The following is a 26,863-nucleotide window of genomic DNA, read 5'->3' as shown; positions in this document are numbered from 1 at the left end:
GTTAAGAAATGAAAATATCTGCGAATAAAAGTCAGCCGGTGCTGACTCGTTCTGTTCAGTGTGGGTCACGTTACCCAAGATAATGGAGCTTCCAACTGTTTGGTAGGAAATGCAAACACGTACCTCCTCAGCATCTTATTTTATAACCTTCCAGTATTTACATCAATTACTATAGCTGTAAACGTTTAGATAAAGAGCGAATTCTAATCAAAAATTGATTATTTACTTGACTTATTTCGCTGCTTACAGAATGCCGCCACAATCCACTTCATCAGGTATAAAAAGCTCTTTCACAAACCTCATCAATAGATATATAAACATACATTTATTATGTCTGTACGATGCTACATAGGGTGCACCAGAGTAGTTGCTTGCAATTTGCAAGCATGCCCTGCTTTTGAATGAGTATATATATATATATATATATATATATATATATATATATATATATATATATATATATATATATATATATATATATATATATATATATATATATATATATTGTGACGTCCACGGGACTTGAATAGTCCCGCCAACGTAGAATGAGCCGAAACGATGAGGCGGTTTATTTATTTATAACCCAAACATGGCGGTTCTAATCGCTCTACCGCAAACGGGACGAGGAAGGTGGCACGAGTCACTTTTCACTGAGTTGATGATGTTTATTTGTTTTTATTATTAACCAGAAATAACAAGACTCGGCAAGAAGAGGGATCCGGGGCGATTCGACGGGATGGTGTGGGATCGGGCGTGGGGAAAAACACAGACAATTCCAATGAATATACAGATCTCAAACCCTCTAAGGCGCCAAGTACACACAGACAGACACACACACACACACACACACACACACACACACACACACACACACACACACACACACACACACACACACACACACACACACACACACAAAACGTAGCTATTTCTGGTGGTCAGGCTGGACCGTGGTGTGGACGCAACTGTCTCTGGATCGGCGTCGGACGAGCTGGCCTTGCTCTCGTCAGGGGGGCAGGAGAAACCGTGGTGCTGTCGACCTCCTGGTCCTGGCCCAAGTCCGCTCACAGCCGCCAGGGAACCAGTTCTGGCACAAAATTGTGAGCAGGAGAGGGAGGCAGGTCCGCCCGCCGTTCGACCCCGTACTCTGAGTCAGCAGAACCCCAGAGCCAACCAAGGTGAGGCACGAGGCTCAGCAAGGCTCCAAGACACGATGAAGAACACGATCGAATCAGCACAACAACAAGTACGCTCTCCGCACAACAGCCTCCACACCATAAAAAAAACACGATCTTTTTGTCCCGATCTTCTTCCTCTTCCTTTTCGACCCCGAACAGAACCTTTTTATGCTCCCGTCCTCGTCACTTCCAATCGAGCCGTTTTATTGGCCCACCGCCGTCGCCTTCCGCCAATCGTGATCACGGGGCGGAGCCATCCGCAGCACTGTCCTGTGACGTCACGGCCAGCCTCGAGAGAATACCAAAAGGGGTTTACGCAGACACACTTACCATATCCCGTGTCCCTATCTAATTACGTGACAATTATCATTTCCCCCTTGAAGAAATGAACATTTACTAGACAACTTATCACCACTGAATTGCTACTTATTACATCGAGATCCTGGTAAACTCGAACAGCATGGCATACCTAATTAAACATCCTAATTACCCTTTGAATGCATACCCCCCCTCAAACGTAACACTGCCCCCTCCTCTGGTACCGCAGCTCCTGCAAGGTATATCACAGGCACTACCGTACCAGCCTTAACACTTACTGACTCACACCTAATTAACCTAACGAAATAAAGTAGGAGGGGCAATGGGCAGCGAGTCGCAGCTAACTTACCTATCCTGCTTAATGTACTACCCCCTTATGGCCTTATCCTCGCCTAAACAATCATTCGTTTTTTTATTTTTATTTTATCACATGAGAGCACTGAGCGAAGTTGCACTCCATCTTCTGGATCATCGCTCTTGCCCAACACTCTTCCAGTGATCTGGGGAGGGGAAACAAAAGGTTCCACAAAAACACAACACTTATACTTTACATTCCTACTCTAAGCCTTAACGACACTATTCACAGGATATTTACACTTGACCGCCTCCCCCAGTGGATGCTAATAGACCCAGCGTTACCTGGGGAGCCAATTTTCAAATTTGCTGGCCCCAAAATTATGCGGACATCATGCCCTTGCTGCACATGTCAAGTTGTGCGGGATCGAGTGGGACTCATACATCTTCACAACACTCACACCATGGTCATCATCACATTTCTAGGTCATGGTCCTCATTTTAATCATGCAGGCTGAATCCCGTCGTGGCCGTGGGGTGGGTTACCACAAGATGATGGGGGCATCTCAGGTGCAACCATGCCCACAGGTAAGCTTTAGTCCAACCCGGACGTTTCTCCGCCCCGCTCCCTTTGATTCCCTCCCCCCTGGTAGCCATCAGCTCTAATCCCGTACAACACTCTGGAAGGGGTCTCACTGGCTCCTCTGGCCTTCCTGGGTCTCCAAGGTCCTACCCGCCTTGGTCGCCCAACCAGACCCTCTCCCAGTTGCCTCCAGACACTGTCACCATTAGCCACCAGGTGGTGAATCTCCTTGAAGGGGGTCGCAATTCACGCTCACCGTGAGCTTCAGCAATCCCTGTGGACAAGCACATCATCCCCACCCACAAAACCCACATGACTCCCGCACCCCATCGGCCTTACATGTGACACCTGCATTTCTAACACTTCGCCGACCATGACCTTCCCTGTTACCACACCATGTCCAATAAAAAATCAATGTGTGCACCATACATTTCACTTCTTAACTTAAAACAACTCACACAGCACTTCTCACCCGATCCACGCACCAGCCATTGGACAGCCACTTGTGCCCGCTTTGTTACCAATTACCCACTGTCCCGATTGTCACTCTAAAACCCAGCAGAACTTACAAACACATGCCAATTTTCCCACAATTCATTTTTTTCCACCAAAGGAGGGCACTTCGCCACAATCTCAGCAGCCGAGCATGGCCGTATATGCTCAGCCCAATCTAGTCTCCCCGACCCCCGACAGTGATCTCCGGACCCGACCTATGAAAGGGCATCTCGGATAGACCTGGCGGTTCAGCAGGAGGATTCACCCTCTCCGAGTCTAAAAGTCTATTGGAGGGTCCCTCCATCGCCGGGTACCGGCAATATCGTTGCATGTGTCCTCTTCGCCCGCACCGGAAACAACTCCCCATAAAAGGCCCCCGTGAGTATCGGTGAAATGTCTCTTCCGGTTCCGGACCCCCTCGGCCATAATCGAATTGCTCTTTTGGCTGGGCTGGACCCCGCAGCTTTGGCGCACTAACTACCGGATTACCCTTTATCAAACTTGACAGTTTCTGGCAAATTTCCTGAAACATTTGGGTAATGCCAATTTCTCCCAGCCCCCCTCCCTGATCATGGATCTCCGCCTGTCGGATCGTCACCGATGGCCTCTCTGGAACCCGACCCGGCCGACTCCACGAGGCCAGCCTGGCCGCGCACTCGGCCGCTCGGTGAATGGTGGGTGGATCCTGTAACTCCACTAGCGCTCGGACTTCAGGGTCAGGAAGAGCAGCTAAAAATTTCTCTAGTGCCAGTCTGTCCCATGCCTCCACTGTAAGGTCCCGATACGCGATCCTGACTGATTGGTAAATGTCCTGTGCCAGCTCCTGCACTGTCTCACCCGGCTTTAATCTGCGGTGCTGGAGCTGGGCCTGCACCAGATCACAGTTCGCTGCAAACCCAAACCGACGGCTCAACGCCTCGCAAATGTGGGAGCTGGTCAACATCCCCTCCGCGATCACGTTTAACACATCTGCGGCTGGTCCCCGCAACGTTGCCACCAAATTCCCTGTACGTTCACGCTCATGCCACCCGTTTAGTCGGGAAATGCACTCAAATTGCGTCAGAAAAGCTTCAACGCTCCCTGACCCGTCGAAATTTACCAGGGGGATCACTTTTACGGTGGCCCGCTTCTCAGTTTCTCCCTTGTCCGAATCCGGCCCAGGGATCAAACACCCTTGTGGCTGCGTATCCAATTTCGGAGCCCACTGTGGCCAAAGACGTTTTGTGGTGAGGGTCTCATGGGTCAATTTTGCCTCCTGTTCCAAACGTTGAATGGACCGATTCACCTCTTCCCGCAGGATCTTCTGGGCCCGCACAACCTCCTCCAAAGCTCCGTCGCGAGTTTGTAGCTGCTCCTCAACCAACCCGGACACTCTACTTACAAAAGACGGCTCTACCAGGCCTTTATCCAAGACTTCATCTTGGCTCATAATTTTATCTTGTTCGTCCAAACGAGCCTCCAATCCTTTTACCTCCTCCGCCAAATTCATCCCTTGCTTCCTCAGCTCTCCCCACTCTTCTATTTGCAGCTGCATACGAGCATCCACACAGACACGATGGCGTTCCAGGCTTTCCTCCACTTTATCAACCCGAATGTTCGTTGCATCAATTTTATCTACCAATTTCTTCCGCATATTTTCCCCCTCCAATGTAATTTCTACCTTTGTTTCCTCCAATCTATCCTCGAATTTACTTTGTATTTCCCCCAATTAAACATCCACACACTCCTGCATCTCAGTTTTCATTTTCTCCATCTTTTCCCCCAATTCATCCCTCATTAAATCAATCCGTGCACCCAACTGTTCCCCCATTACCCCCAATTGATCTGTCATTTTTGCCCCCTGTGCCGTCATTGCACTCATTAAACGTTCCAACATTGTCCAGATCGACATCACGCCGGTTTCCGGTGCTGCAGGCCCCGTTACGGGCGATGAAGCACGGTCCACGCTTGGAATGGGGGAGGTTCCAACCCTACCCCCGTCTCTCCCTTCTTCCCCCGACTCGCTGCCAGACACGTGGCCTTCCTCCTCAAACATCTGCACATCCGCCATGGTGCAGAAGTCCCGTTTGCCGCCAATTAAATTTAATTTGAAAACTCCCGCCAAAATTTTCCCGCGCTCGCGCGCTTTCCTGTAGTAATTTTATATTCCAATTCGTGACGAGATTTTAATCTTGGTATATTCTCCCGATACCAAATATAATTTAGAGGGGTTTGAACATCCAACACCCTGACACCAATGTGACGTCCACGGGACTTGAACAGTCCCGCCAACGTAGAATGAGCCAAAACGATGAGGCGGTTTATTTATTTATAACCCAAACATGGCGGTTCTAATCGCTCTACCGCAAACGGGACGAGGAAGGTGGCACGAGTCACTTTTCACTGAGTTGATGATGTTTATTTGTTTTTATTATTAACCAGAAATAACAAGACCCGGCAAGAAGAGGGATCCGGGGCGATTCGACGGGATGGTGTGGGATCGGGCGTGGGGAAAACACAGACAATTCCAATGAATATACAGATCTCAAACCCTCCAAGGCGCCAAGTACACACACACACACACACACACACACACACACACACACACACACACACACACACACACACACACACACACACACACACACACACACACACACACACACACACACACACACACACACACACACACACACACACACACACACACACACACAAAACGTAGCTATTTCTGGTGGTCAGGCTGGACCGTGGTGTGGACGCAACTGTCCCTGGATCGGCGTCGGACGAGCTGGCCTTGCTCTCGTCAGGGGGGCAGGAGAAACCGTGGTGCTGTCGACCTCCTGGTCCTGACCCAAGTCCGCTCACAGCCGCCAGGGAACTAGTTCTGGCGCCAAATTGCGAGCAGGAGAGGGAGGCAGGTCCGCCCGCCGTTCGACCCCGTACTCCGAGTCAGCAGAACCCCAGAGCCAACCAAGGTGAGGCACGAGGCTCAGCAAGGCTCCAAGACACGATGAAGAACACGATCGAATCAGCACAACAACAAGTACGCTCTCCGCACAACAGCCTCCACACCATAAAAAAACACGATCTTTTTGTCCCGATCTTCTTCCTCTTCCTTTTCGACCCCGAACAGAACCTTTTTATGCTCCCGTCCTCGTCACTTCCAATCGAGCCGTTTTATTGGCCCACTGCCGTCGCCTTCCGCCAATCGTGATCACGGGGCGGAGCCATCCGCAGCACTCTCCTGTGACGTCACGGCCAGCCTCCAGAGAATACCAAAAGGGGTTTACGCAGACACACTTACCCTATCCCGTGTCCCTATCTAATTACGTGACAATTATCATTTCCCCCCTTGAAGAAATGAACATTTACTAGACAACTTATCACCACTGAATTGCTACTTATTACATCGAGATCCTGGTAAACTCGAACAGCATGGCATACCTAATTAAACATCCTAATTACCCTTTGAATGCATACCCCCCCCTCAAACGTAACAATATATATACACACACGTGGAGTGTGATGAGCACTCCACCGAATCCCAAGGACACAGTCCACACCAAAGCGTCGCCTCCACACAGAGGCTTCAGCCCAGTGACCATCAAACAAAGATTACATGGTCATCATCATTAGCCAAACATCAAACGGAACCAACAATCAGGATTTCGAGCTTATTTTCCCTCATCAGGATGGCATACCGATAAATATCTAACAGAGTGGTTTTCAAACTTTTTTTAGTGGCGACCCAATTTCAGATCCTCTCTACAATGCACGACCCAAAAGATTCAAAACCCAATTCATAATATACAAGATAAGATTTCATATGACACAAGATCATTTACTGTTTACTTTATTCACCAATTTGTTAGCGGACGCCCGTGACCCTACAAAATTTGCTCGGCGACCCCACTTGGGGTCGCGCCCCTGGGTTTGAAAAACCAAGATCTAACCAATGATGACCACATTCGTTATTTATACATCAGACGCACCTCCTCGCCATTATGGTGAGCATTGCTGTGGCATCTGTCTCGCATAGAAAAACCGCATAATCTGCACAGAATAACTATCCATCTGCCACCCAGACAACTGTTCCTGCGAATGCAAACCATTCAACCAGAGGGCACGTGGTGTAATCGGCAGGAAAATCAAAACATGTGGAGTATGACGAGCAGAATGCTCGTCACACTCCACATGTTTCAATTTTCTGGTATGGACTATGTCCAATGAGGATGGACGGAGTGCAGCCACAATCCACTTCATCAGATATAAAAAGCTCTTTCACAAACCTTTTCAATAGATATATAAACATACATTTATTGTATACGAGACGACCCGTGAACTCGTTGGGTTCCCGTTGTGACAGCGGTTGATGCAAAAAACATCATTTCAAGAAAAAGAAAAGATAGCTCCAGCAAATACCGCTGAGGTTGTTTGCATTGATCAAATTCTCCCGAAGAATACTTGGCTGAATCAGGAATTGATTTTTTAATAATTTTTTACGTTGCCCGATTTGAACGAAACTTGATACTGCATACCACAGGAGAATGTTGAGTAAGGTGGCCCTAAAATTTGTGCTATCGTGTACCGTTTTGGCTGTATTTCGGGAACATACATACATACAAAATGAGAGTTTTAGTAATATTTAGATGTCACAATATGTGTGCATATATAAAAAAAAAAAAAATATATATATATATATATATATATGGATATATGAATAAGTGTGTGTGTGTGTGTGTGCGTGCGTGTGCGTGTGCGTGTGTGTGTGCGTGTGCGTGTGCGTGTGCGTGTGCGTGTGCGTGTGCGTGTGCGTGTGCGTGTGTGTGTGTGTGTGTGTGTGTGTGTTTAGTTGTTATCTCCATATGAGAGTTTCAGAATGTGGAATAGAGTCCTCCCAGATGGGCTCAACGTATCCACCTTTATTTCAGTTAGGGGTCACAAATCATGGACCAAGCTGTGAAGTTTTCTGTTCTCAAAGTATTGTGTCGAGGGCTCTCTTCAGGATGGTCACTGAGCACAAGACAGCTTCCAACTGTAGTTTGTTTGTAGTGATATTCACAGAGATGGTTTTTAATATCTGTGAGGTACTTCATCATCATTCCCTTGGATGTAGCTCCAACTATCACTGGTACAACTTTGGCATTCTTCAGTTTCCAGGATATTTTCACTTCATTCTTGAGGTCTTGGTATTTGGTCATTTTCTTGATTTCTGCATTGTTTACTCCAAAAATCATTGGCATTTACACCTCAATTAGCAATGCCTTCTTCTCCATTTTTTGTACCCAAGTATAATACCTGGTCACAATGCTTTGTTTTCGATGTTCACACTCCATGGGATCATTAAGTCATATATGAATGGTATTTCCATGTTTTCAGTGATTGCTTTTTCATATTCCCACAAATTTTTTGGAACAGGGATATCAAAATTTTTGCAGATGTGCCAGCGGATTACTATACAAACGCCGTTGTGTCATTGTGTGTGCTGCTGTTCTGACATGTTTTTTTGTGCTTGGTCATTCAGCGTCACATATCATTCTCTCTGCTAACTCCAGCCCTCACCTGTCGTTTGTTTGTTTCTGTCTCTGTCTCTCTCACCTCACACCCCCCTCCCCCCCCCCTTCCCACAGTGTATAGCAACGTTTGGTGAGGTGTCGCTCTCCCCACCTCCCCCTCCCCCCTTCTCCCTGCCTCCCCTTCCTCATCTGCTCTGCCTCCCCTCCCCCCTCTCTCTCTCTCCCTCCCTCTTTCTCCCCCCCTTGTTCCCATCAGCGAACTGACGGGTTGTATTTACTACTGCACACGTGTGTGTGTGTGTGTCTCTGTGTGTGTGTGTCTGTATATATATGTATGTATATATGTATGTATGTATGTATGTATGTATATATATATATATATATATATATATATATATATATATATATATATATATATATATATATATATATATATATATATATATATATATATATATATATATATATATATATATATATATATATATATATATATATATATATATATATATATATATATATATATATATAGATATATATATATATATATATATATATATATATATATATATATATATATATATATATATATATAGTTGGCGCAGTGGTTAGGGCAGCGGCTTGGGATCCAAAAGGTCCTGAGTTCAATTCCCGTTGCGCCACTGAATTAATACACCAGGGGGTTGACTCAGCCTGTCATCCTTCCGAGGTCGGCGAAATGAGTACCAGTATACTGGGCCGGTGTATACCCCGGTGAAAATAGGTGTACCATATCCCTGTGCCGTAAGATGCGACCAGGGTTGCGTCAGGAAGGGCATCCGGCGTAAAACATGTGCCAAATCACTATGCGGATCATACGGATGATCCGCTGTGGCGACCCCGAAAGGGACCAGCCGAAAGAAGAAGATATATATATTTATATATATATATATATATATATATATATATATATATATATATATATATATATATATATATATATATATATATATATCTATTATAATACCAAGCTTGCACAATAAAAAACTTGGCTCGCTGTCACACGATCCCTATGAAATTGCTGTGGCACTTAGCGGACATGCCGACAATGTTTAGGAAGTCTTGGCGTTCCATAGTACCACTTGCATTTTGCACAATACGTATTTTTATCATTCCCCGTGTACGGTCTGTCGTCTGCTGCCAGCTATGTTGTATTGCTATCCCGTGCATGTGCACGGGTATCGATATATATATATATATATATATATATATATATATATATATATATATATATATATATATATATATATATATATATATATATATATATATATATATATATATATATATATATATATATATATATATATATATATATATATATAACAGAAAGACCCACCCAGATCTCTCACCTGTGAATGGAGGGAATAGCCAATCAGCTCTCACCTAATCAACCAAATCCAGGTGGCTAGGATTATATAAATAAATTATCACCTCCCATACTCCTCGAGCCGAAACTACTGCATAAATCAACCAACAAGCCCGACACAAGGTAAGTGCTATGCTGCATCAAACCCTTCGCAGAGTTCTTCCACAGCTAGAAAGACATTCACAAATAGTACACACATGAGAATCCCAATGATACACACCTCCTCAGCTGCTGGACTGATTTCATCACTCATTGGTGAATCATCAGTGACAGCGCAGACAGAAATGCATACCAATGAGGCTCTCAAGCATGTACCACATGCAAATGTCAAAAGCAGTCAATAAATAAAGACCCACCCACATCTCTCACCTGTGAATGGAGGGAATAGCCAATCAGCTCTCACCTCTTCAGCAAAACCCAGGTGGCTTGGATTATATCAATAAATTAACTTTATAATTCGCCAATAAGCAATGAAACCGGTCCAGCAACTGAGGGGGTGTGTAGCATTGGGATTCTCAGGTGTGTACCATTTGTGAATGTCTGTTTTTATAGCTGTGGAGGAACTCTGGGAAGGGTTTGAGAAAGCATAGTGCTGACCTTGTGTTCGCCTTCTTGGTTGAATCATGCAGCATTTTCAGCGAGAGGAGCATGGGAGACGTTTTATACACACACACACATATATATATATATATATATATATATATATATATATATATATATATATATATATATATATATATATATATATATATATATATATATGGTGTCCCTAAAAAAATGACATCATTTGAAACTTGAATATCTAAGTAACTACATGTCCCAGGCAAACGAAAGTAAGTAGGCTTCATGTTGAACAATAAAATATTTATTTATCAAAATTCGAACAAGAGATTAAGAGGGATGTAAATTTTATAACCGTTTTCTCAAAACTTCACAAATGTTCAATATGCGTACCGCCTGTGACACGACACACGTCAAGTCGGTGGTCCAGCTGCTGACAAACACGCTGTAGCACGTCTTGCGTAATATTCTCCAGCGCCTCAGTGATTCTCTGCTTAAGTTCCTCCAGGCTTGTAGGAAGAGGGGGGATATAGACCAGTCCTTTCACATAGCCCAATAGAAAAAAAATCACAAGGTGTCAAGTCAGGTGAACGTGGTGCGTATTTCAACAGCACATTGTCATTATCACTGGCACACCAATCCATCTTCCTGGTAGATTCTCATCGAGATAAGAATTAAACATTCAACTTCGTTAGTTTTTACACATTTTGTTAAAATTTGAGATCATTTGAGCGAGAATTAGCTATGTTATTAGACTACGAAATGATGTCATTTTTTTAGGGACACCATATATATATATATATATATGTTTTACTAAAACTCTCATCTTGTATGTTTGTATGTATGCATGTATGTATGTATGTATGTATGTATGTATGTATGTTCCCGAAATACAGCCAAAATGGTACAAAATAGTGCAAAAATTTTAGGGCCACCTTACTCACCATTCTCCTGCGGTGTGCAGTATCGTTTCGTTAAAATCGGGCAACGAAAAAAATTGAAAAATCAATTCCCCATTCAGTTAAGTACTCTTCGGGAGAATTTGATCAATGCGAACAACCTAAGCGGTATAGTTTGCTGGAGCTATATTTTTTTCTTGAAATTATTTGTTTTAAAATCTCAAACATTTAGTATAGACAAAGAACAATTTATTTTTCAGCATAAAATAAACATCGCCATTTTGATTTAATACCTCCGTGTTCATGAATAAATAAAATTGTGTTTAGAAGATTACGCACAATAATTTCTTCGACTTTATTTTCTCCATTGTTTTTTTTATACATTGACGCGCAATATCAAGTTTCGTTCAAATCTGGCAACGAAAAAATTATTAAACAAGTGGTGCCAGGCACAACAAATCCCACCCATTTAAGGCATAAAGTCTTCGGACCCAACCGATCTTCACAAATATGCATTTTTCACGACAGGAATGGGAAGAATTATAAGTGACAAATAGAATAAGTTTCACTATAAGCTTAGTTTGAAGTAAATCAGATCATTTTTGATGAAGTTATGAGCGAAAAACGATTTTGATATTTTCGTGACCGTGACCTTGACCTTTGATCCAATTGGACCCAAAAGTTAATGGGGTCGTCCAAGGTTCATTGCCCACCTGTGGATTTAATTTGATAGTGTTTGCTAAAGCCGTTTTGCCGTAAGGTTGCTAACAAACAGACAAACAAACAAACAAACAAACAAGCAAACCGGACGATTACAAAACCGGACGCTCCCTTCCTCCAGGGAGCGGGATAAAAGTCAATTCCCGATTCAAGTTAAGTACTCTTCGGGATTATTTGATCAATGCAAACAACCTCAGCGGTATAGTTTGCTGGAGCTATCTTTATTTTCCTGAAATGTTTTTTTTTTTTATCAACCACTGTTACAACGGGAACCCAACGGGTTCACGGGTCGTATATACTGTGTATGTATATAAATATATATCTATATATATATATATATATATATATATATATATGTTATAAATACATACATAAACTCCCATGCTCTTCATGCCAAAGAAAGTTGCACAAAACAGTCATGAAAGCTACACAAGGTGAGCCCTTTGCTGTTTCAAACCCTTCCCGGGTTTTCAGGTGCAGACATTCACAAGCAGTCCATACATGAGAATCCCAATGTTACATACACCCCTCAGCGGCCATACGGGTTTCATTGCTTGTTGGTGAGTCATCAGTGACAGCGCAGACAGAAATGTGCGCCACCAAGGCTCCCAAGCATGTTCCACGTGCAATGCCTATAGCAGTTAACATATAAATAACAAGATCCAATCACGTCTCTCACCCGCAACTGGAGGGAATAATCAACAGCTCTCACCAAATAAATTTTCCCAGGTAGCTGCGATGATGAAATAGGTGACCGCTCTTGCTCTTGGAGTGAAATAATGCTGCATAAGTCAACCAAGAAAAGCTATGCAAGGTAAGCCCTTTGGTGTTTCAAACCATACCCAAGTTCCTCTCCAGCTGCAGCCATTCACAAATGGTACATACATGAGAATTAAAATGCTACACAACAGCCGACTGACCAGTTTCATCATTTCTTTGTGAATCATCAGCTCAGGAATGCATTAATTATCAATAGCTCAATGGGCTGTTGCTGCTGAAGTGATGAGGTCTTTGGATTTGAGTCCCAGGTTGAATTAGAATTTTTTCAAACTTTCCTCATGCAGGAATTTATTCCTTTTTATTAAATTTCTATGAGGTTTATCTCCAATACACCTTCACCTGCATGAGCATGCATACACACACACACACACACACACACACACACACACACACACACACACACACACACACACACACACACACACACACACACACACGGTCTTGCAAGACATTTGCCATAAAAAGTTTGCAGTGTTAGTGTGAGAAATTTCTGAGGATATTCTGAAGACTCCATAGCACAGTGGGCTGTTGCCACATAATTAATGAGTCATGAGATCCTTGGGTCAGAATTGTTTTACAATTGCCCCACACAGGAATTTATTCCTGTTTACTAAATATATATATATATATATACATATATATATATATATATATATATATATATATATATATATATATATATACATATATATATATATATATATATATATATATATATACACACACATATTGTAATCTGATTGAACCTCTTGCTCAGGACGACAGAGCACAAACCACTTGGCGGATCGATTGACATCCTTCAGAATAATTCTGATAATTTAGAGAGTAAAAGTATTGTCAGACTGTTTTGTTATGTGAGGAGCATAAGTGGCAGAGCATTAACATAATTTCTTCTGAAAATGCTCGTTTACAATACGAGTAAAATGATGGTGCATTAACCATACAATCTGTTCGAGCAGTTTGCCAAAAACTCTCTTTTGATTGCTGGACTGCTGTCTGCTAATGCAGACACTGACCCCACAAGTATTTGGACAATTGATATTGCAAGACGGACTGGCAGCAAACGTGATGGAGAATCCTCTAACAGGTTAATAGATTCTTCGCCTAATTGATGCTGTGGAATAATTAAACCTATGCTTGCTGATTTTGTTGACACACAGCTGGGAATGTGGTCTCCCACGTGTTGAAATCTAGTGTATGTAGAATTCAAGCTGTTTTCTGCTTTGAAAATGAGATGAATTTTCCTTTGAATGGCTAAGTCTCCCAGGTCCGGCTCAGATAACTTTACCATTGCTTTCTTTGTGAGTAAAATGTAGGATCCTTGTGGCTAAGAGGTCATGTGACCTATTATGCACGACTGATTTGCTAAAGACATTGCACAAAGTCGACTTTCAATTCTTCTGGGACTGGCTTTTCTACAAGCTTTGAATCCAAATCATTAATACTATACTGCTGCCTCCAAGTGAATCCACAGCATCTGATATCCACACCAGTCCTGTGTCCTTTGGACGAGGTCATTATACCCATTTGGTATCCAACTTACCTTCCTCTTCTCTATAACTGCAATAGCAGTGCCATGAAGGTCCATGAGTCCTGAGCATCTGAAAGGCATCAAATCGAGGGCTTGCCAACACAATTAATTGCCATTTTACTTGAGTGATGTAAAAATATACAAGAGCTGTGGGATGCAATTATGACAATCTAAGAACCAATATTATGCTCGTTTAACTAACTAGAAATACACCAGTAAGCTATTTTCCTTGGCAGCTTTGGTTGTTGTGTCAGCCCAATAATTATCTTGAGCATACCTTCTGTATAATTCTTCAGTGGCATTGCAATTAGATTTTCAGAATAAATTAAAATTTTATTGAGTGCATAATGGAGACCTTGTTTTCATTCAACATGTGTACACTCGTAATGTGCTCCAAGATCTGCCATCAGTGTGAAGTGATTATATCATTCGCTTGGTGGTGGAGTGTGCACATTTAAAGTTCCACCATGGCATCCCTCCCATTGAAGGGGCTATCCATTTTGACGAGAACATTTGAGTTGCCCTGTTTGACATTCTCATTTAAAACACAGGTTCAAATCCAATCCTACTCTGTAGATTTAATGCATGGTGTCATAATGCCCTTGTATTTCATTTAAAAGTATACTGATGCCTCCGAATGTCCTTGATCATTGCATTATATACGGATAGGCAACCTCATGAGCCTTAGATAATGATCAAGCAAAGAAAAATATATTTCAAGGTGAAGTCCGGGAGGTCGACGGTTCGAATCCGACCCCGGCCGAGTCATACCAAAGACTAAAATGGTGCGTACTGCTTCTTTGCTAGGCTCTCAGCATTTAGAAAGGATAGAGCATGGAGAAACAACCATAGATTAGACACCATTGTGCAGCCGTGATGGGCCGAATGGCCTCCTCCTGCAAAGAAGTTGCTTGTACACAAACAAAAAGACTGGTTTGATCAAAAACACAAACACAATGACTAGTTTGATGAAAATTATGCAAGAATCTCCATACTGCACTTCTGGAAGAAAAGAAATATGCTTACGCAGCTTTCTTCGCACAGCCACATTCCTCTACCAGGAAGCAGCATTATTGAGGAGCTCAATATAAACTGCAATGCGCCTTAAGATAAATCAAGAACAACTTGTGGGATGCAAAAGCAGAGTAACTCGAAGTAATGGCTGATCACAACGAGTGATGGTGTTATAAAACAGGGATATGTTATTGCACCAACACTCTTTAACCTATTCCTTGCAGCCATGCTTGATGAGGCAACACAGGACATGCCACCAGTTGTGAGCATCAAGTTCAGATCCTGGAAACTATTTAACCTCTCAATACTACATGCCTCAACCAAAGTCACAGAGGCCCTGATTAGAGAGCTCCTGTCCACAGATGACTGTGCACTGGCTGTACATACAAAGGCAGACATCCAGGCTCTGATTTGTTACACCGAACATGAAAGTTGATGGCATGGCTGTCAGCATTGTCAATACGTTCACCTATCTTGGAAGTATGCTTTGCAACAATGCCTCGATAGATGATAGTTGAAGAGATTCATGCCTGCATCAATAAGGCCAGCTCTGCATATGGACGTCTCTTTGACAGTGTGGAAACCCTAACAGTGTGGAAACCCTAACAGTGTGGAAGCAGTATGATGGCATTAAATTGGACACAAAAATCAATATTTACAAGGCTACAGTCGTGAATACTCTTTTGTATAGGGCAGAGACATGGGTCAACTCCTACCAATGCCATATCAAGGCCCTGAGGAAATTTCACCAACACCAACTCAGATCAATCATAAAGATCCGATGGCAGGACAAAGTCACAAACAATGAGGTACTGCACCGAGTGAGGGCCTGCAGCATGGAAGCTACTCTCCATAAGATAGAGCTGAGATGGGCCATTCATGTTCTTCCGAGGAACGACCAACGCATTCCCGAGCAAATTTTACATGGTGAGCTGACCCAAGGTAAAGACATCCACGTGGTCAACATAAATGTTATAAAGAACACCCTCAGGAAGAGCCTCAAAGACAAAGATCGACCCTAATACCATACCTGGGACCAGCACGCAGCTGACTGGCTCCATTGTAGAAGCCGAGTGAAAGCTGGGACTGTTCATTTTGAGAGAAATTTATGCTGGCTATGTGATTTCAAGTGACTACAACAGAAAGACCAAGACTGCACATACCATTAGCACAACCTACGGTGCCATACCTGTGGGCACATGTGCCAGTCCAAAGCCACCAGAGGACCCGTAGTGGACAAAAATCACATAGCCAGCATAGTATATGCAATCACGTAGCCAAAATGGACTCCAAAGTCACCAGAGGACGCACAGTGGACAGAATCAATTGGATGGCTAATGGTTGCTTTTGACATTATCAAAACCGAGAAGTCAACCATCATATTCAAAGGCACTCGCTGCTGAACCATGTCCTCTATCACTTTTTAAATCACTCACCAACCAAAGCTCATTTATACTCGACATTAAGCAGCCAAGAGGGATGAGCGACTTGAGCCTGCAAGGCTCAGCTCTTTTAAAGAAGTGCGCTGACTTTACATTCACATTTATGGTACTGGGAGCCTGGTGACGTCACTGCTCAAGGCAGTGAGTGACATTTAAGTTTGTGGGAAGGAAACAGCTGGGCCATCTACCATATTTGGCCTCTTTCATTTAACAGCACCGATGACACACTTGCAGGCGGCTCACTGTATTGCTCACATCATTTTGTCTTGTTCTTTCTCTGGACCTGATAATGAAACTCACTGAAACGATGCCTATGCCCACTTGGCCTACAAGTTGGACTAACCCTCCGATGTGGTTGAGAAAATTCACCGAGCTCAGCCTTGTCAGCCGGCTAATTGGGGTTAGCGGCCAATGTAAAGCCCTGTTCCCTCTCACCCACTCGGCTTCTCTACCACTTAAGGCCTAGTGTAAACAAATCTTCATGGCTCTACGTCAGGGCTTCTCATCCTGTTCACCAATGAGGACTGTATACACCCTCATAAAAAATACTACATCAACACAAAATACTGCATGTTAAATATGACAACAATGGTATAGGAATCCATTATTAAACTTTCCATTTTCACACTTTGGCAAAGATCTATCAAGACCATTTATATGAGCAAAATGAGACAAAATATGAATTTTTAGAATGAACTTGTTTTTACAATTTACACCTTACAATTTCACCATAATCATTCACCTTGTCACATTACATCAGGCAAAAGATGTTAAACGTCTGAGCACTACAAGTGAACCGAACAAATAGGACCACTGGACGTGTAGCTTATCTGGACTCTGCCTTCATGGTGTAATCTAAATTTAGTAGTATTCTGACTGGTGGATCTGGAGAAGAAGATTTTTGAAGAAATTTACTAAATCCGCCATTTTGACATATTTAAAGTCACATGACTGGAACGAGCTTTGCAGTGGCGGATTAACGCACGGGCACACAGAGCCCGTGCAGGCCCAGGGGCCTCAAGCTTGACATGGGTCCTGGGCTCAATATTGGTCCCGGGCTCAATATTGGTCCCGGGCTCAACATGGGTCCCGGGCTCAACATGGGTCACGGGCAGAGGCGGCGTGAGAGGCATGAAAACCCATGCACAGGCATGGGGCCCCCAGATAAAGCCGCTGTCACACCTTGACGATTGAGCCAGCGTATGCCGACGTATGAAAAATTTGTCTAAAACGCTGGCACACATCGAATACGTTATGGGTAAGTTTTGTATACTTTAAGAGCACGTATACAATGCGTATCGTATATTTTGTATACGATACACTATGCATAAGTTAGACTATCGTTGGGCATAGTTTGTAAATGCTGACAACACGCTAAGCATTCGTTGGTATAAGTTATCTTTATGTTATCGAAACGTTCTGTGTACGTTACTAATACGTTATGCATACGTCCAAGTCGTTATGAATACGCCCAAAACTGGAAAAAAACATCAATAGTTCAGCGTACGCCAGCATTTTACATACATTTTGATACGTTGCCATACGCTGGCTAAAACGTCAAGGTGTGACAGCGGCTTAACATGGGGCCCCGTACGACTGATCGCGGTTCACAACCTTTTCAGATGCTCTTACCCCCGCTCTCAAAGATGGGGTCTCACTTTCCTGACTTAAACCACATCAACTTGTGAGTGGTGACAAACACAGCACAAAGGGAATGCTCCATCTCAAGGAAAGAAAGCAATGTCATGTAATGAATCGATTAGAAAAATGTTTTCTCTGATGTTTAACTAGACAGGGCTATTACAAAATTATGGGGGTAAGGTTATTTTAGTCGAGAAAGCAAGTGGAATAATAACTACGTTTTATGTGCTGTATGAAAATGCAACAATAATCACGATAAAATTTGTACAATTCCTAATATTGATCTATGTCGATATTGTTTAGCGAATCCACACTGCTATTGATTGTAGGATCACAAAACACCCCCTCATTAGTAAATGGACTAACCAATGCACACGGGCGAATGTTGCGGTTTTGAAAATCAGAAGCGTGCCAGAGCACCTGTCCTGATATTGAAACAAAATTACCCCAGCGATGCTGAAAAGCAGAAAATAGCTCAACAAAAGGTGAAAAGGCTTGAAAAATCACCGGGAATTAACTTTTTTCATTACACAAACAGCAGAACCAGAAAAGGGTCTTTAGTCTAACTCGAGCACGTCTGGGATGTGTCCCTTTACCAATCAGCTTTCCAAGCCAGCTGTTCCTTATCAATGGCTTTGTTGGACTGCTTGCTTGAGTGCTTGAGCAACTTGACGAGCGCTCCACAAGAAACTTTAAGCTCTTCCAAAAGTCTCGTCTATGTGTACAAAAAACATTATAAATTAAAAAATTGTTAGCTCAGAAAATATAAATAATAAAATAAACACACTCCAGCAAGTGCTGGGTTGTGTTCCATTACCAATCAGCTTGTAGAGCACTTGCCAAGTGACTTAAGCACTCAACCAAGCAGTCCAACAAAACCGGTCATAAGGAACAGCTGGCTTGGCAAGCGATAGCAAACCGATTGGTAATGGAACACCTCAACATGGCATTTTTTTTTCCAAGGAGGGGAAAAAGGCAATAAAACATGGCAATCACTCCAGATTTTTTGCAGTCAAGTCGAAAGCAGCATCGGTTAAGCGAGTGCGAAAATAACACCGAATCCTCTTAAGTGTTTTGGGCCAAGATTTTTTTTGTGCTTAGGGCCCCAAAAATTTTTATTCCGCCTCTAGAGTTTTATAACCCCTGTTACCAGTCTGGAGCGGAACGTTGCTGCCAAATTTCAGCCGGATCGGTCCAGCGGTTTGGCCGGAGAAGTCGAAATTGGAGACGGACGGACAGACGAACGGTGGATGCTGATAATACCTTATCCGGAATTACAATTCCAGATAAGCTTAAAAAAATAAGTCTGAGCACTCATTTTCCTGATTGGGGCGCATGCGGTCTTTGGGGCTGAGGGTTGAGAACCCTCACTCAAGATCAGTGGTTCCCAAACTTTGAAATCACTTTTGCCTCGCAACCCAAATGATACTGGTACCTAGTGTACCTATGATAAAAATTGTCAGAGAAAATGCTTTTGACATGAACCCCCCCCTCAAAAAGTGAGATTTATAAATGCAGGTTCACGTTTGAGTCACGACCCTGGGTTTGGGAACCCCATGCTCAAGATCCTTCATTGGACGATTTGGATAGTTCTAGCAATACTTTGAGGCATTTTAAAATCCCATTTTACATTTTCTTTGTGAATGATTCTGGGTAAGATGTGGTGCATGCTGTGTGCTGAAATGACTTGGTTATTGGAAGAGGAGGAAGGCTACCTTCATATCAGCCAGATGTGATGCCTTCCAAAGTTAAAACCACTTTTTGTCCATTTCTAACCAATAAAGAATTTATTTCCTCCACCCCATTATGAATACAGTGGGTTGTAAATGAAAGATAATATTTCTTGGCAAAAGCCATCAATCATGAGGCTGATGAGCAATGAGGTTCATAAGACACGGGTAAGTTATCCTGCGGATATTTCAACCGCTTTGAGGACCCAAGTGATCAGAATGACCGAGTGCCAGACATTCCCAGTCTGATAGGTAACGTGCAATGAGGGGTGAGTGGAGGGGAAAGATAAGCAGATGAGAAAGAGAGGGGAATAGCAAAAGGTTTGTTACAGCCAGGAATCATGGACTGCTATACGGATTGAAGGATTATAGTCCTGGGAGATTACAAACCATAACCGGAAGAGAGAGCATGAATCAATATGGAAAATCTTTCATGCAAAATGTCAGCCTGCATCGGTTAAGTAAAACTCTGAAAGTATGTACCAACAAGCAGGATTGGAAGTGGATTCGAATTTTCATGAAAGTGCATCAATGCTAAAACCAGATTCACAATGAGTTATCTGAACGACATCAATCTGGAAATTTCACTGTCATGTGGGACTGGAATGATGGCCTTGAGGTATGCACAATTAATTGCCTCTGGTATGCACACTTGCCTCTGAGATATCTAGCCAGGGTTCGAATCCCGACCCAGCTATAAACCGTCATTCTGGTGTTTCACAGGCAGGGTGATTAATAAATGTGTGCCAATCCTTGGATGGATGATAAATTGCTGTCCTGTCAGTTGGCATTGGTTGGGGTATGTTATGTATCTCATGGTGTCCTTTGTGAAGAGGAAGTGAGCTGTTGCCGGCACCATGAACAAATTCCAAATTTCTGCTCCAACTGAAAGGGAGGCCACAATGTCTTGTCACCTCTTGTAAAAATTGGGGCGTTTGTGTGTGTGGTGTGGGGGGAGGGAGGGGCAGTGTGTGTGTGTGTGTGTGTTGTTCGTGTGTGTGTGTGTGTGCGTGTGGTGTTCGTGTGTGTGTGTGGTGTCCGTGTGGTGTTCGTGTGTGCGTGCGCGGTGTCCGTGCGTGTGTACGGCGTCCGTGCGTGCGTGTGCGTTGTTCGTGCATGCGTGTGCGGTGTTCGTGCATGCGTGTGCGGTGTTCGTGCGGTGTTTGTGCGTGTGCGGTGTCCGTGCGTGTGCGGTGTCCGTGCGTGTGCGGTGTCCGTGCGTGTGCGGTGTCCGTGCGTGTGCGGTGTCCGTGCGTGTGCGGTGTCCGTGCGTGTGCGTGTGCGGTGTTCTTGTGTGTGTGTGGTGGGTGTGGGGGGGTGGGCGGTGTTTGTGTGTGTGTATGTGTTCGCGTGTGTGGTGTGTGTGGTGTTCGCGTGTGTGTGGTGTGTGTGGTGTTCGCGTGTGTGTGGTGTGTGTGGTGTTCGCGTGTGTGTGGTGTGTGTGGTGTTCGCGTGTGTACGGTGTTCGTGCGGTGTTTGTGCGTGTGCGGTGTTTGTGCGTGTGCGGTGTTCGTGCGTGTGCGTGTGCGGTGTTCGCGCGTGTGCGTGTGCGGTGTTCGCGAGTGTGTGTGTGTGTGTGTGTTTGTGTGGTGTTCGTGCGTGTGTGTGTGGTGTTCGTGCATGTGTGTGTGGTGTTCGTGCGTGTGTGTGTGTGTGTGGTGATCGTGCGTGTGTGTGTGTGTGTGGTGATCGTGCGTGTGTGTGTGCGGTGTTCGTGCGTGTGTGTGTGCGGTGTTCGTGCGTGTGTGTGTGGTGTTCGTGCGTGTGTGTGTGGTGTTCGTGCGTGTGTGTGTGTGGGTGTGTGTGTGTTTGTGTGGTGTTCGTGTGTGTGCATGTGCGGTGTTCGTGAGTGCGTGTGCGGTGTTCGCGCGTGTGTGTGTGTTTGTGCGGTGTTCGTGAGTGCGTGTGCGGTGTTCGCGCGTGTGTGTGTGTGTGTTCGTGTGTGTGCGTGTGCGGTGTTCGTGAGTGTGTGTGCGGTGTTCGCGCGTGTGTGTGTGTTTGTGTGGTGTTCGTGTGCGGTGTTCGTGAGTGCGTGTGCGTGTGTGTTTGTGTGCTGGTCGTGTGCGGCGTTTGGGCTGGTCGTGCGTGTGTGGTGTTCGTGTGTGTGTGTGTGTGTTTGTGTGGTGTTCGTGTGTGTGCGTGTGCGGTGTTCGTGAGTGCATGTGCGGTGTTCGCGCGTGTGTGTGTGTTTATGTGGTGTTCGTGTGCGGTGTTCGTGAGTGCGTGTGCGGTGTTCGCGTGTGTGTGTGTGTTTGTGTGGTGTTCGTGTGCGGTGTTCGTGAGTGCGTGTGCGGTGTTCGCGCGTGTGTGTGTGTGTGTGTGTGTGTGTGTGTGTGTGTGTGTGTGTGTGTGTGTGTGTGTGTGTGTGTGTGTGTTTGTGTGGTGTTCGTGCATGTGTGTGTGGTGTTCGTGTGTGTGTGTGTGTGTGTGTGTGTGTGTGTGGTGATCGTGCGTGTGTGGTGTGTGTGTGTGTGTGTGTGTGTGTGTGTGGTGATCGTGCGTGTGTGGTGTTCGTGCGTGTGTGTGTGGTGTTCGTTCATTTCCTTTTTCAGATCGAGTGAATGTGACCATGGGTGATTCAAGCAATTCCACCATTAAACAACAGATTGCTGTCAGTGTCTGGGTTCACGTCAAAATGATTCCTTGTAATGAAATTGGTGAAGCACAAACAGGTCCACTGAGCACTTAAGGCGTGCATCATATGCTGTAAAATGTGTAATGTAGTAAAAAGAGTACTGTAAATGTATATGGTATAACTTGTGGAACCCTTCAGTGTTGTCAGTTAATATAAAAGGCAATGCCAGTTTTTACAAGTGGTGACGAGACATTGTGGCCACCATTTACAGGGCGAATTGCATCAGTGGCAAGCTACGCCACCAGCAAATGATCCTTCACTCAGCTCCATGCTGCATGCAACAGAAGAAGAAAAAAGAAGAAGAAGAAGAAGAAGATGAAGAAGAAAAAGAAGAAGACGAAACATAATAAAAAGAAGTAGAAGAAGACTATCACACGGCCCATCATGTTGGTCAGAGTACCAGAAAGTATAACTGAACAGTTGTTTCACGATGCAGATTTCTTTGGAAAGCAAAACGGTTGATTTCAGACAAGAAAAAAGGAGTTTGTGTAACGCAGGTCGATGATGTTTCCTTCACCGAGGTGTCGCACCTCCCTTATCCGTTATCCCTTACCCATCATGGTGCATCCCCTGACCAATTGCATACACCTTGCTCCCCTACCCTAAGTGCACGTTATCCCCCAACTCTTTTCCTTGGCTCACTATAAACGTATCGAGGAGGGTGTCCGACAGATGTTTCCACAAAATCACATTCCACCATTAAAAAAGGTCTGTGTAGATCACGTTCTACAAACAAAAGGTATCGGGTGAAGATGGACAAAAAAAAAGTTGCACCAACAGCCAGTCCTTCACAGTTATTTTAAACGAAAATCTCTTAAACACTGAAAACTCACTCCAACCAGGCCATGTTGATATCGAGACATCGTTCATCAGAGGGAGCAGCAAGAGTGTCTTATTATCTGAGAGATAACAGCTGGTACAATAATTATCTAGACAAGTATGCAAGCAAGGTATGCGGAGGAGCCGTCTACCTATTACATACATGCAAAAATTGAGGAATGCATCTCCTCATCCATATATCCTCTTTTGTCTATGTATAGGCTCTATATGCACCCCGAGCCCATAACCGGGTCCTCCCCCTTCCGGCTTTCCTCCCCTCCCGAGGCTCCGACCATTCCATTCCAACTATAATTATCGGTTTCCTTCCTTCCCAACATTCTAACTTCCCCACCACAAGGAACTTTGGTACTGGAGGAGGCCATTCGGCCCATCATGCCTACGTTGCACCAACCCCCAGAATAACCATCATCCATCCGTACACAAGCCAATGTCATCCCCATACCCCTCAATCTCGAATGCATCCAGATCCAGGTCCAGGTCCCTATGTAATTCCCGTGTAAACGTATCCATCCCCCTCCACTGCCACCACTTTTATCCAACCCTTCCCTTGCATCTACCCACATGTATCTTGATATGTAATCTGCCAAATTATGATATTTACCAATTATTATTACCAGTCAAACACATCTATTCAATTAAAACCCATTCAAGGATGAGGATTCTTGAAGCGAATCCATCTCGCCAAACATAACTGCCAATTTAGAGGGGGTTAACCCCCCCCCCCCCCCACTACTAGAACCTTATGTATGCACGGAATAAATGAAAGAAAAGAGCTCGAAGTACGAACAAACTTAAGTCCCTATTTCCGATGACTCTACATCACACAGAATACATCTTTGATCCTTCAATGTTCCGTTGGATTGTTCTCGGAGGACCATCATCGTTTGAAAGTGCTGCTACCTTGGTTCCAATTCAAACTATTTCTTCTACATTCTGTGCCTCACGAACACTTTGACACAAATTGATCATAACCTGATAGATGGTCGGATAAAAAGCTCGGTCACGTTTCTCTCTGAGCAGTCTCTCAAAAAACTAATAACCACAGAAAAGATGGAATTCCTCACAGGGATACATCTTCCAAATGATGTCAGATTACCTACGGCAGGACCAATTCTCACAATCGTGTACAAATCAAAATGTGGACAAAAACAAGTCTTCGCAGGTTTCACTTTTCTTGTATACGACATCGCTGCAGAACTCGATTCAGAGTCTCGTGAGCTGGGAATTCTTCATCAAATATCCCATTATTTTTTGTGATTAAACGTGCTTGCCACAAGCTATTATGAGAGTAAACGTTATAAATTATTAGGCTCACAATTTCTTGAGAACCTTAAACTCGCACGATGAGAGTATAGAATTGGCTGACGAGTCTGAGAGCAGATGTGCAGACCGTTCGTGAGTTGCTGAAAGAGTTAATAACTTTCATGTGGCATAAACAGAAGGTCACCGACTATTCTGAAATGCTGCGTGATGCCCCTCAGTCACGATTCATCAGCTCTTGTTTTCTTTTCACCAACGACAAAGGCATCCCTTGCCCACTGACACAATGGAAGTTAAAATTCAATAGATGTGAGAGGCACTGAATTATAGGTTTGAAACCTGTTGGAATTACCAGGATAAGACTCCGTTGCATTGTGGTTAGTGTCCGCTCTATGTCTGAAAGGTTGGCAATTTGACTCCAACCATAGCAGTCACAACAACAACGTTTAAAATGGTATACGTTTGCTACTTCTAGAGGAGAGAGAGGATAGAGCAAGGAATACTCTGTGGGTTGGCATCTCAATCTCATGGTGTCGTCCACCATACGGCAGTCTCCTTGGGTTAACCTGAGGCGGTCCCTTCGGGTGGGTGCCTGGAATGTCCTATCCCGAAGAGAGGATGATCACCTGAGTCTGTTATCATCTGAGCTCAAGCATTTGGACATCAGGATTGCAGCTCTCTCTCTGAGGTTCAGAGACCGGATTGCGGTGAGATAATGGTGGGTGGTTACACCTACTATTGGTCTGGTCGCTCTGATGGTTACCATACCCAAGGAGTTGCTGTAGCTGTGTCCAATAAGCTGACCCCAATGATAATTGAGGTAACACCGGTCAATGAGCGTATTATGAGATTAAGGATTCATCACTCCTTAGGTGTCATTTCCCTGGTCTCTGTTTATGCTCCGAATGAGAGGAAAGTGATCTCACTGTGAAGGACGCATTCTACGACACGCTCGAGTCTGTGGTTGATCAGTGCCCCAGAGGAGATTCACTTCTCGTCTTGGGGGATTTCAATGCATCGACTGGAACTGATGGGGATGGTTATGAGACGTGTGTTGGTCCCCATGGGTCAGGAACTATGAATCAGAATAGCACTAAGTTCCTTGACTTTGCAAGAAGTCATGGACTTAGGGTGGCCAGTTCATGGTTTCAGCACCCACAAGCTCATCGCTGGACCTGGTATTCCAACGCTGGCGGTGTGGCAAAGTAGATTGACCATGTCCTCGTTGATGGTCGCTGGAGGATGATCCAGAACTGCAGGGTCTACAGGAGTGCTCAGTTCCTCAATACTGACCACCGGCTTGTTGCAGCAACTCTGAAGTTGCACCTTAAATCCAGGAGAATGGTACCATCCCAGCCGAGGCTGGATGTTGGCAAGCTCAAGGATGAGAGGGTAGCTGAGGAGGTTGCGAACAAGCAGAGTGGAAATTTGGGGGGTCTGGGTGCTTTGGGAGATCCTGAAGAGTTGTGGAGCGCCTTCAAGACCACCATCCTTGATGTTGCCGGTGGATGTCTTGGAACTCACCGTAGGGCAAAGAAGAATTTTGTCTCTCAAGGGACAATGGATACCATTGACCAGAGTCGCAGAGCCAGGCTGAATGGAAGAGCTGAGCTGTCCAGGGAGCTGAGGCGTAAAACTGTACGTGCGCTAAGGGTGGACAAGGAGGCCTATGTGCGAAGAATCTGTGAGGGGGTAGAGCATCACCTGTGGTCGTGATTCTCATCCTGCTTGCAGGGGAATTCGCACATTGCGTTCATCCAAGCCCATCCCTCGGTGTACTGTAGTTGGAGCAGAGGGTGGTAGGCTCTTGACAGAGGAGTCCGAAGTGAAGGCCCGCTGGGCCAGTTACTTTGAGCGGTTGTACCAGGCTGATCCACCAGTGGTCGAGTTGGACGTCAGGGGTGTCGAAATCCCTGTTGCTGACCCTCCAATCAACTGTGGTCCACCTTCGCTTGTGGAAACACAGGCTGTGGTGAACCGGTTGATATGGGGTAAAGCTCCACGGATCTGTGGCATCCATGTTGAACTTCTCAAGG

General features: G+C 44.4%; 1 protein-coding gene across 5 annotated transcripts in view; it reads right to left on the bottom strand.

Annotated features, from left to right (window-relative positions):
* LOC147027869 (CUGBP Elav-like family member 3) overlaps positions 1-26,863 on the bottom strand; it is a 404,118-nt gene that overhangs the window by 370,238 nt on the left and 7,017 nt on the right. Inside the window, exon 1 of one of the 5 annotated variants that reach the window (XM_085877583.1) lies at positions 10,729-10,842. The exons of the other annotated variants lie outside the window; for them this stretch is intronic. The gene's annotated coding sequence lies outside the window, so the exon portion shown is untranslated. Of the gene's footprint in view, positions 1-10,728; positions 10,843-26,863 lie in introns of those variants that run through there. 5 annotated transcript variants of the gene reach the window in all.

Source organism: Eptatretus burgeri, chromosome 4 (assembly GCF_056783735.1).
Source record: "Eptatretus burgeri isolate ZD-2024b chromosome 4, Ebu_testis_v1, whole genome shotgun sequence".
Taxonomy (NCBI): Eukaryota; Metazoa; Chordata; class Myxini; order Myxiniformes; family Myxinidae; genus Eptatretus; species Eptatretus burgeri.
This window is presented reverse-complemented; position numbering and strand designations above follow the sequence as displayed.